The 12,851-nt window shown below is 37.2% G+C and overlaps 1 protein-coding gene across 16 annotated transcripts in view; it reads right to left on the bottom strand.

Annotated features, from left to right (window-relative positions):
- Positions 1-12,851, bottom strand: part of Dennd1a (DENN domain containing 1A) — a 545,127-nt gene that overhangs the window by 444,886 nt on the left and 87,390 nt on the right. The gene's annotated exons all lie outside the window — the stretch shown is intronic.

The raw sequence follows: 12,851 nt of genomic DNA, 5'->3' as shown, positions 1-12,851 counted from the left end.
ATAAAGTCTCCTTTAAGAATCCCTTTAAGGTGCTAACCATAAATGGTATAATTTGCACTGGACATCATTAAAATGTAAAGTTAATGAGGATTCAGCTGAAAACAGAAGGAATGTAACCTATTTTCAGGCAAAAGTTCTAACACAGCAATCAGAGGGAAAGGCTCTTTGATGTCTCTTTGTCTCTTCTCATTAATTTTTTTTGTGTCTTAAAAAAAAAACAAGCTTTAAAAAAAAAAAACACACCAAAGCTCAAACACGATAATTATAACAGAACCCCAATGAGGTGCTTAGAATATTTTGTACAGGACAAGCAAGAAGCAGAAGCAGTTTTATATATGTGGAGATAATACCTACTTGGTAGAGCTGTCCTGACTGAAGTGCTCAGCAGGATCACTGAGGCACAGAAGGTCCTTTTCTGTCCCTCTAGTCCCCAGAGGCCTAGCAAAGTGCTGGTGCAAAAGCTATATACTTAGAGAGTAGGCATTATTACTACCACATATGATGCATTCTCTTTCTTGCTGCAAAATCGACTATATTAACCCTAACCTTCCTTCCAGGATTCATACAACATTCAGCACCTCCTGTCACCGTGCAGGTGGGACTCATCCAAATAACCAGTATGGAGTAAACAGTCTCATGTGACATTTTATCATGTGAACTACCCGCACAGGTATAAATATTATGTCCTCCCCAGTTTTATTGCCTCATTTTACAATTATACTACTAAAGAGTAAAATAGCATGCAGAATGTTAAGTGGCATTCTGCTGCTTGGAATTTCCTCTTAAGACCCCATTCAGAATAACAATTGCAAGCGCTATTTTATCCCTGCTCTATCTTGAAGAAAGTTATCACCTTTACTTTAAAATACACAAGGGTTTATGCAACCCATTTTGTGCAAATTAAATCTTAACCCAAATGTGGTAATTACCAAGAAGATATTCTGGTACTTTCCAAAGGGACCTTGCCTTGAAGGAGTTACTGTTGGAGTTACTGTTCCACCAGCTCCACAATCCCAGTAAACAATGTCTACTCCAAGACAAAAAGACCAGTCTTTAAATAACACAAATATTTTGTATTTCTTTTCACCCAAACAAACCAACAAACCTATCAATTCAACAAACTAAACAGTTTAAAATTTAAGAGATTGGCTGGGAGGTGGTGGTGCATGCCTTTAATCCTGGCACTCAGGAGGCAGAGGCAGGCAATCTCTATGAGATGGGGGCCACTCTGGTCTTTAAAAGCTAGTTCCAGGACAGGCTCCAAAGCTACAGAAAAACTCTGTCTCAAAAAAAAAAAAAAAAAAGTTAAGTGATCATAATAACCACTTGTCTGACAATTTTCATTTTAAAGGCATTTCTACATAAATTATCTCATTTTCCCTGGTTCAGTTATTCCATAAATATGCATTAAGTCTTCCTACAACCCAGCACCACTCACAGAACAGTTAGGAGCATTGTGAAAGGTCCCTATCTTGATGGGGCTTACAATCAGGTAGAAAAGCTCAGGCTAACTGATGACTGTTAACAAGCAGTAGTCAGTTCTGGAAGAGCAAACAGTAAGGGAACATGTTTACTTTGGGGAGCTGAGAAAGGTTTTCTTGATGATATGATATCCAAGATGAAATCAAAGAGAATGAAAGACTGATTTAAAAAAAAAAAAAGTAGCAAGAATGCCAGTGCAATGATAGTTGATGTGGGAAGGAGTACCTAATTTGAAAGACATTAGGATTAATCCGTCAAAATTTTCTATAATGTTGACTGTGAAGGGAAAGCAGGAACAGGGATCACCAGAATAAAGACAGTAGATTTCAGTTAACAGAATGGTGGGGCTTTGTCTTTTAATGCAATGCATACTGGAAGGGGGCCAGATCTGGGATTAATGGGCACAGACATTTCAGATGCCTCTGAGGCATCAGAGTAGCTAGAAAGCTCAGAGGAAAGGTGTGTGTGCCCCATTTACTCAGCATGCAATTCCTAAGAAACAATTTGAATTGTGTCCCATGTACCTCATTAGGGACAAGAAAAGGAACAAAATCCTGAACAACCCTTTTTAAAAACAAGTCAAATAGCAGATGTAGTTTATTGAAAATCAAAAGACAGACAGACTTAGTCCTTCTTGAACAATCAAGCGAGGCTATATAAAGAGAATTATCTTGACAACAAACAGAAACTCGTGAAATAGAATAAGAGAAAAGGCAATTTAAACACAGCAACAGCATCTAGAAATGGCACTCAGGCCACAATGGCAGTGAGTGCAAATAGTGACAGAAAAGTCAAAGAAACCAGGAAAGTCAAATTTACATAATTAAAGTTTAAAAACTTATAGTTTTCTAAATTCCAACAAATTAATTAAATGAAATGAACAAACTGTCAAAACTGACTCAAGAAGAAATAGAAATATGAACTGATGCAGAACAAAGAAATCGAATTTCTGACTTGAAAACTTCCCACAGTGTACAGCAAAACAGTAACTAAGAATTTTACCACACATTTGAAGAAATCATCATAAACTCTTTCAAAACTCAGAATACAAAAAGAATAATTTCCCAACACATCAATGAAGACAGCATTACACTGACACTAACAGTGAACTACAGAACTGCAATTAACCCTCAACAATATATTAGCAAAGAGAATCTAACAATTCATAAGAAGGACAATAGATTATGACGAGTAAACTTCATCCTAAGGGATGCAAGGTTGGGTTAAAATTGAAAAATAGATTAATAAACCACATCAAGAGGATGAACAAATTCACAGGGTTCTTTTAGTAAACACAGAAGAGGCATTTCAAAAAATCCACATCATTTCATCTACAAAACAATGGGTAAACTAGAAAAAGAAAGGAACCTCCCCAAAAACTGTACCAGAGAACTCCTACAGCTGATAAATACCATCCGTGGTGTGGCAGGTTACAAGATCAACTCAAAAAAATCAGTAGCCCTCCTATACACAAAGGATAAAGAACCTGAGAGGAAAATCGGAGAAACATCACCTTTCACAATAGCCATAAATAGCATAAAGTATCTTAGGGTAACACGAACCAAGGAAGTGAAAGACCTATTTGACAATAACTTTAAGTCTTTGTAGAAAAAATTGAAGAAGATACAAGAAAACGGAAAGATCTCCCATGCACATGGATTGGTAGGATCAACATAGTAAAAATGGCAACTCTACCAAAGGCAATCTATAGATTCAATACAATCCCATCAAAATTCCAACAAAATTATTCACAGACCATGAGAGAACAATAATCAACTTTATACGGAAAAGCCAAAAAAACCCAGCGTAGCCAAAATAATCCTACACAATAAAGGGACTTACAAAGGCACTACCATCCCTGACATCAAACTCTATTACAGAGCTACAGTAATAAAAATAGCTTAGTATTGGCATAAAAACAGAGTCGTTGACCAATGGAATTGAATCAAAGACCTAGATATTAATCCACACACCTATGAACACCTGACTTTTGACAAAGAAGCTAAAATTATACAATGGAAGAAAGAAAGCATCTTTAACAAATGGTGCTGGCATAACTGCATGTCAACCTGTAGAAGAATGCAAACAGATCCATATCTATCACCAAGCACAAAACTCAAGTCCAAATGGATTAAAGACCTCAATATAAATTCGACCACACTGAATCTGATAGAAGAGAAAGTAGGAAGTAGCCTGCAATGCATGGGCACAGGAGACCATTTCCTACGTATAACCCCAATAGCACAGACAATAAGAGCAACAACGAATAAATGGGACGTCCTGAAACTGAGAAGCTTCTGTAAAGCGAAGGACACAGTCATTAAACAAAAAGGCAACCTACTGGATGAGTGAAGATCTTCACCAACCCCACATCAGACAAAGGTCTGACCTCCGAAACATATAAAGAACTCAAGAAACTAGACATTAAAATTCTAAATAACCCAATTAAAAAATGGGGCACTGAACTGAACAGAGAATTCTCAACAGAAGAATTTCAAATAGCCAAAAGACACTTAAGGACATGTTCAACTTCCTTAGCTATTAGGGAAATGCAAATCAAAACAACTCTGAGATACCATCTTAGAACTGTCAGAATGGCTAAAATAAAAAACAACAATGATAGCTTATGCTGGAGAGGTTGTGGAGTAAGGGGAACACTCATCCATTGCTAGTGAAAATGCAAACTCGTGCAACCACTTTGGAAAGCAGTGTGGCAGTTTCTCAGAAAATTGGGAGTCAACCTACCTCAAGATCCAGCAATACCACTCTTGGGAATATACCCAAGAGATGCCCAATCATACTACAAAAGCATTTGTTCAGCTATGTTCATAGCAGCATTATCTGTAGTAGCCAGAACCTGAAAACAACCTAGATGCCCCTCAATGGAAGAACGGATAAAGAAAGTGTGGCACATCTACACATCAGAGTACTACTCAGTGCTAAAAAACAATGACATCTTGAATTTTGCATGCAAATGGATAGAAGTAGAAAACACTATCCTGAGTGAGATAACCCAGACCCAAAAATATGAATATGGTATGTACTCACTCATAAGTGGATTCTAGCCATAAACAAAGGACATTGAGCCTATAGTTCATAATCCTAGAAATGCTAAGTAATAAGGTGAACCCAAAGAAAAACATATATAGATCCTCCTGGAAATTGGAAGCAGACAAGATCACCAGGCAAAGGTTGGGAGCATGGGGGCGGAGGAGGGGGGCAGAGAGAAGGGGAGGGTTGAGGAGAGCTTGGGGGAGTAGAATGGTTGAGACAAAGGAAGGATGGATATGGGAATAGGGAAGGAGATATCTTAATTGAGGAAACCATTTTGGGGTTGGCAAGAGGCTTGGCTCTGGAGGGGTTCCCAGGAGTCCACAGGGATAACCCCAGCTAGGACCCTGGGCAGTGGAGGAGAGGGTGCCTGAACTGGCCTTGTCCCATAGTCAGACTGATGACTATCTTGAATATCACCATAGAAACTTCATCCGGCGACAGATAGAGACAGAGACATATACCCACATTGGTGCACTGGACTGACTCCCAAGGTCCAGTTGAAGAGCAGGAGGGAGAATATGAGCAAGGAAGTCAGGACCACGAGGGGTTGGTTCACCCACTGCGGCAGTGTGCCAGAGCTAATAGGAGGGATCTCACCAAATCCAACTGAACTGGAACTGAACAAGCATGAGCTCAAACTGGACCCTTTGAATGTGGTTGACAATTGGGGCAGACTGAGGGGCCAATGATAATGGCACTGGGATTTGTCTCTACTGCATGTACTGGCTTTTTGGGATTCTATTTTCTTGGGATGAATACCTTCCTAAGCCTGGATGGGAATTTTGATTGGTATTATTTATAAAGTAATAAAAAAGAGGAAAAAAGAATGTGTCTCAAAATTGTTTCAGTGAAGGCAACTGTGAGCACACACCACTTTAGAGTGAGTACATAAGCTTAGACAATGTCTGTATTTAGTACTGACAAACTAACTGCTGCTGAATGACTAGATTTTATTTTTTATGGGAAATGAATGATGGTGCTGTAAAAACCACTTGAACTGATATTCACAACTTTTTATGTAAGCCATATTCTCGAAATAAAGCAAAACAAGTCTAATTTAGTTATCCTGAGTAAATATTCCACAAAACTTATTGCTCACATAGAGCATAATATATTGCTTTGGGATCTTATACTGTCACTATTAAAAGATCGAAACCTCAACAAACTGATGAGTAGTATCTACTAAAAGTTTTCCCCATAAACAAAGACCAGTTAGAACCAGTAAACTAGTTTAGCAAGAATCAAGCACATTTCTAGACACCAGTAAATAAGACAAAAAGGAAACATTTAAATTAAATTTAAATATCAACCAAAATAGCATGAATTTAATAAATACCATTATAAAGCTTCTACTCTAAGAATAAAACACAAAGCCGGGCAGTGGTGGCGCACGCCTTTAATCCCAGCACTCGGGAGGCAGAGGCAGGTGGATCTCTGTGAGTTCGAGGCCAGCCTGGTCTAGAAGAGCTAGTTCCAGGACAGGAACCAAAAGCTACAGAGAAACCCTGTCTCAAAAATCAAAAAAAAAAAAAAAAAAGAATAAAACACAATAGGGAAAAAAATAAAGCTACCTAAGCCAACTGAAAAACATCCTCAAAGAAGGGATATGGCTAAGATGCAAGCCCTACTGAATTCCAGCTGATCTTTTATAGAAATTGACGAAATGATATCAAAACTTAAATGGAAAATAGCCCAACAATCTTGAAAAGAACTTAACAAGAATCTACACAAATCAATTTCCTAATTTACAAAGACAGTAATCAAGACAATGTAATACCAGTAAAAAGACATGAACAGGATTGAGCCCAGAAAAATTGATGTTTCTTCATTATAATTGCCAATTAGTTGGATTTTTGTTTAACAAAAGAGCAAAAATCACTCAACGGAGGAAAAAACAGTCCTTACAACAGATGGTACTATGACAATTGTATATTCACATGCAAAATAATGGTGTTAGACTTCTTTTTAAGGGTAGAATGTAAGGACAAAAAGCAGGAAGTCTCACACTGTAGCCGAGGCTAGCATGGAACTAATAATGTGATCAGGGTGTCCTCAACTTGTGGAGATTCTCCCTCTGTAGTCTCCCAATTCTATGAGTACAGCACATGACAACATATCAGCATACTGGCTTCCTTCACAGTGTACATGAAAATCAACTCAAAATGAATCACAGCCCAAATATAACCACCATAACTTTAAAAAGTCTTTGGAAAAAACATAGGATTAAGTCTTTGAAACTTTAGAATGAATATTGGTTTCTCAAAAACAACACAAATAAATAGCAAAAAAAAAATCTTAAAATATGCTACAATGAAATTAAAAAGTGTCTCAAATGACACCATTAAGAAAATGTTAACTAGCCAGGTAGCGGTGGTACATGCCTTTAGTCCCAACACTCAGGAGGCAGAGGCCAACTGTTTGAGGCCAACCTGATCTATAGAGTCAATTCCAGGACAGTCAGGGATACACAATAAAACCCTATCTCAAAAACAGAAAACAAAAAATTAAAACAAAACAAAAGGTTAACTTACAAAATGGGAGAAAGTACTTGCAAACCATTTACCTAAAAAGAGGCTTGTATCCAGAATATATCTTTCAAAATTCAAGCCATGAAACTGAAGAGATGAGTGTTCAGTCAATAAACTGCTACCCATGTAAGCATGAGGACTCAAACCCCTGGCAACCACCCACATAGTGGTACATTCCTATAATCTCAGTGCTATAGAGGGGCAGGAGGATTCCTGGAACTTGTACCAGGTTCATGAAAGACCTTATCTAAGACAGACAGACAGACAGACAGACAGACAGACAGACAGTCAGTAGTTTGGGGGCAATCCCTGACAACTGCATGCATGTACACACATGTGCATGGGCACACAAACATACATGGTTACACTCATCCACACACATACACAAAACCAAACCTCAATCCAGGCATAATAGCACATACTTCTATTGTGGAATAATCTTGTATACTTTGAAGAAATATTACTCAGCAGGATTTTCAGGTTAGAGAGAATGCTGGGAAGAAAAAGGGTAGAGTCACCAATAGAAGCAGAAGGAACAAACATACAGGAAAAGAAGTAAAAGCCATGGGTCATTGGCAACACAGAGATGAATAAAAATGGGCTAAGTTGTAAGAGTTAGTTAGAAACAAGCTATCAGTTAAGCTTTCATAATGAAAAAGAAGTCCCCATGTTGTTTATTTGGTAGTTAGCAGGTGGGACAGAGAAAGACTAGCTACACATTGTACCCAATGTTTGGGTACATATATCCATTTAAGAGGTAGAATACCTTTTTAAAAGGTTCTAAACACATAAAAACAGAGCCAAACGCAGCTTCCTAGTCTCATGTTTCTCATGCCAGTCAAGATACAGAGACATGTCTCCTGGTAGCTGCCTGAGTGCTTGAGCCACCAGTGCAACATGAACTAAGCCACATGGTAGGTTTAAGGTTCTGCTCATGTAGATAGGAAAAAAAACAAAACTCTAAACAGGTTACAATGCATTTAACAATGGGTGTAGGCTTAACAAAAAAAAGGATATAGGCAGTCATAGAAAAAAATAGTTTAAAAATAATGAAGTCATTAAAGAGGCAGTAAAATAATAAAAAAAGACATGTAAATATGGAAAATATACAGAGAGTTTGGATCCTATACGATGTCTTGCTAACTTTACCTTTTTTAAAAAACTAATGTACAAAGACCAATATCTGCTGAGAGAACTGGACTGTAGAAACTGCTAAATTAAACCAACCTATATATTTTTAAAATGTTCTAATTTCAAATGTGTTACTTTGTGAGAAAGATTATCTTTTGTTTCCACAGGAAATGAAAGGCTGTGGGTTCCTTCCAGATTAATAGAGATCAGATTTGGACAGGGATGTCCTCCTGAGTATCTTGGCTACAGACATGGGGGAGGTAGCCAAGAAAGACAACCAAACAGGTGACATGTAAGCTGATCCCTTGACATGGGAATAGCTATGAGATGATGAGATGAGATGAGATGAGATATAATAAATCTTACTGGCTACAGAGTACTCGTGACTTATTATTACATGTCATTCTTTCATATGGCATGGATAGATTTATATTATAGTTTGATTATACAGTACAGACTTATAAAATAGACAGCTATCTTTTACCTGCTCAAAAATAAAATAAAAATCATCTTTAACTAACTTGTGCACACTGCACATTCCATACTTGTGTAGATATGCAGATATATATAACCTTTAAAAGTTTATGTATTTTCAGAGCAAGGGGACCAGACACCAATAAAAATGAGTGGCCCAGGTGATCCAGCATCTCAGAGTGCCTCTGTTGGAGTTTCCTCAGAGTTCTGAATCCAGAGCAGCTTCAAAGCTGCTGGCTGAGATGGTCCAGCTTCATAGAGTACTCCAGCCACAACTTCAGATAAGGCTTGCACTTTCCCATTTCACAGAGACAAGACAATAAATAATGCTGCTAACTCTTTCAGGATTTGACCATTATCCCAATTTTTTGAGGGTCTCCTAATAATACCAGTATCTCCTAAACTACAGGAAGCAGTCTAAACAATATGACATCCACATTTTCAAGAGGTGGGGTGGATGGCACATTTTATTTGTTCTAGATGTTTATCATTGTTTAGCTGTTATTAGTTAAATTAAAAAATTAAAAAATGCTATTGGTCAGGAAAAAAACTAAACGAAGTTAGATTCAAGGATCTTTTTTCTGAAGGAAAAAAAGAGGTATATAGTATAAAATGATGAGATAAAGGGGTGTATTATTAAGTATAATTTTAAACTACCACTAGCTTCAAATATTTTACATTGGTATGGATTTTTGTATATTGATAGAAATTTAAGGTTATGTTTTGTTATATTGTATGTATGTTTCTATTACTGTTTAAGATATTATACCTATGTAACTCACTTAAAAATGAAATGTTTTACTCCTTGAAAGATATTTAGGGTAACAAAGAAATACAGGTTAATAGTCATCTGTAACAATCAAACTTACTATACTCATGTTAGGTATGTTTTTAAGGTCACACAAGGAAATATTTTAGATAGGCAGGTGATCTTCAAACACTTCAAAGACCTACAGAATACTGCACTTAAAATGTTTTGCTAACATAGGGCTTTTCATGACAATGAGACATATCTACTCCTGATAGCACCAATTTATTACTTAGATAACGATGGGCATTGAAGAAACTTCATATGGCATTTTCCTTCAATGTGGCAAAACTGCCATTTGGACAAGAAGCTGCTCTTGTTTTGACTGCTGAAAGTATGCTGGACAAACACAAAGGGGAAAAAAAACTGCTGAACTTTGTCAATATAAAGCAGGACAGTCCTTTGAAATTCCTGCTTCATAGAAAAGTCTGCTAGACATTCTGCAGGACACACAGGAAAATGACTGAACTTTGCCAAGATAAGGTGGGACAGTTCTTCAAAATTCCTGCTTCACAGAAAAGTCTGTAGGATATTCTATGCCTATAGGCTGAAGATAGATGCCCTAATGTTATAGAAGAACCTTGAGTGACTGTACAGGCAGCCAGCAGTTTCTGTCATTTCTATAGCTTTGGAAGTTCTTTGCTCTGCACTTCCTGGTAATTCAAGTAATATATTATCCTTCCTGGGTTTCTGACGGAGATTGACAACTAAATAGTTATAGTTTTCCTTGTCACCAAATTAAAAAAAAAATGTACCTAAGAGATGTAACATTTATAGAGTTGAAAGACATAAAAGCTTAAATTGTTTATCTAAGAAAATGAAGTCTAAACTGGGTGATAGTGGTGTACGCCTTTAATCCCAGCACTTGGGAGGCAGAGGCAGGCAGATCTCTGGTCAACATGAGCTAGTTCCAGGACAGGCTCCAAAGCTACAGAGAAAGCCTATTTCAGAGAGAGAGAGAGAGAGAGAGAGAGAGAGAGAGAGAGAGAGAGAGAGAGAGAGAGAGAGAGAGAGAAAATGAATAAGGTCTAAAATAAAGTTTGGTTGGTAATAGAAATTAGGATAGAAAGTGAATTAGGTACAAAACTTTGGACACACCAAGATAGGCTAGATAATGGAGTACTTTCTCTTAATTTGCCAAATGCAAATGGACTGGATATTGTGAATGTAATTCTTACTAGATAGTTGTCCTTCTTGTGTAAAGTTTTACTATTTTAGAGTTAAAACCTTTCCTTTTTATTCAAACAAAAAAGAGGAAATGATATGGAATAATCTTTTTGTACTCTGTGAAGAAATGATGGCCAACAGCTAGGCAGGATTTTCAGGGCTTTGAGAATGTTAGGAAGAAGAGTGTAATTGCCAGTGGATTCAGAGGGAACAGACATGCAAGAGGTAAAAGCCACAAGTCATGTGGCAACACATAGATGAATAAAAATTGGCTAATTTAAGTTATAAGAGATAGTTAGAAACAAGCCTAAATTATTGGCTGAGTTTTCATAATTAATAAGAAGTCTCCATATCATTTATTTGGGAGCTGCTATCAGACAGAAAAAGACTAGCAGCACACTTGTAATACCAGCACTCAGGATAATCACAAGATAAGAACATTATTATTATTAACTCTGGTATACTGATGAGGAAACTGAGAGCCTGGGGTCCTATAGCAGTTTCTGGTAACTTAGGGGACATTGAAAGTCTTATTTCCAAGTTGAACAGGAAATTAGGACAGGAATTTCGTGCTGGGATGGTTATTTTTAATTATCAACTTGACCCGACAATGTAGAGTCACCTGGGAAGAGAGACTCATTGAGGGATTGTCTAGAGATCAGGTCGGCCTGTCTAGATCAGGTTGGCCTGTCAGTATGTCTGTGAGGAATTGTCTTGATTATGTTCACTGATATTGGAAGAACCAGTCTAAAAGTGGTAGTACCAGTCCCACCAGCCAGCTTGCGTTCTTGTAGTGAGACCTTGTTTGGGAAGGGAGGGACCAATCACAAACACACACAAGCAAACAAAACTACAACTCTTTAAATTCAATAGGACAAATCAATAAATTGGCTATGCTCTCCAGAAACAAGAACAAATACTCAAATTTTGTGTGATAACATGCTCCATCATAAGCCTTCATGTGATATCAAGCAGACAGTTACCTGACCTTAACCTTTCGACCTTGAAAACTTTAAACTAAATAAGTGTCTTAAGTATTTAGCTTTTGGTACTTTTGTTATATTAACTTAAAAAAAGGATCAAGTCACCTGTTCTAGTCCTTCAAATTTATGTCTAGATTCATAAAGAGATGTGTAGAGAAAGAAGGCCATCCAACCCAAACAGATGAATATGACACTATATTCCCAGGGCCTTTATGGAAAAACCCTCAAACAAATATTTACAAATCCTGCACAATTACATCATCTGAAAGACCACAGCAGTATATAAAATGACATTCAGAACTAATCATCCTACAAGCATCTCCCTGGAAACCTGCATTTGAATAGCATAATGCAGCTGGTGGCACATGCCTTTAATACTAGCACTCACAAGGCAGAAGTGGTGGATCTCTGTGAGTTTGAGGCCAGTCAGGCCAACAAAATGAGTTTCAGGAGAGCCAGGGTTGTTACCCAGAGAAATCCTGTATCAAAAAGTAAAAAACAAAAAAAAATCTATTGCTAAACAATAAAAAGCATAATATAACCTGTGGTGGCTTGAGTAAGAATGGGTCCCATATTTAAAAGCTTAATCATAAGGGAGTGACATTCTTTGAGAAGGATTAGGAGGTGTGGCCTTGTTGAAGGATATTAGTCGTTGGGTGTGGGCTCTGAGGTATCTAAAGCCCATACCAGACACACACAGTCTGTCTCTTCCTGCTGCCTGCAGATCTGGATGTAGAACTCTCAGTTACTTCTCCAGGACCATTATCTGCCTGCACACAGTCATGATTTCCTCCATGATAATGTCCTAATTAAATACTTTCTTTGATAAGAGTTGCTTTGGTCATGGTGTCTCTTCACAGCTATAGAACAGTAACTACAACACAACCCAAAAACATTCACTGACCAGATTAAACTGGCTTTTAAAAAAAAATCCCAAAGACAAATTATTCATTTTGTTTTACTGAAAATAATCAACAAAAATTTATTGAAAGTAACCAGTAACCACCACATAGCAGATTTGATTTTATGACTGTTGTGCAAAAAAAAAACAGAAAGAAAATATTTCATTTTAAACAATACTTTTGAAGGAAAACAAAACAAAAAGAAACAACATTAAATGGAAAACATTCAAACTATAAATTTAATCTAACTCATTCTACCCAATACTCAGATTTTAGGAGTCCAATCTTTCTATGAAGTCTTAAGAGATTTCATTTTGACAGT

This window comes from Microtus pennsylvanicus, chromosome 9 (assembly GCF_037038515.1).
Source record: "Microtus pennsylvanicus isolate mMicPen1 chromosome 9, mMicPen1.hap1, whole genome shotgun sequence".
Classification (NCBI taxonomy): Eukaryota; Metazoa; Chordata; class Mammalia; order Rodentia; family Cricetidae; genus Microtus; species Microtus pennsylvanicus.
The sequence above is the reverse complement of the archived record's forward strand: the minus strand, read 5'-3'. Positions and strand labels throughout refer to the sequence as shown.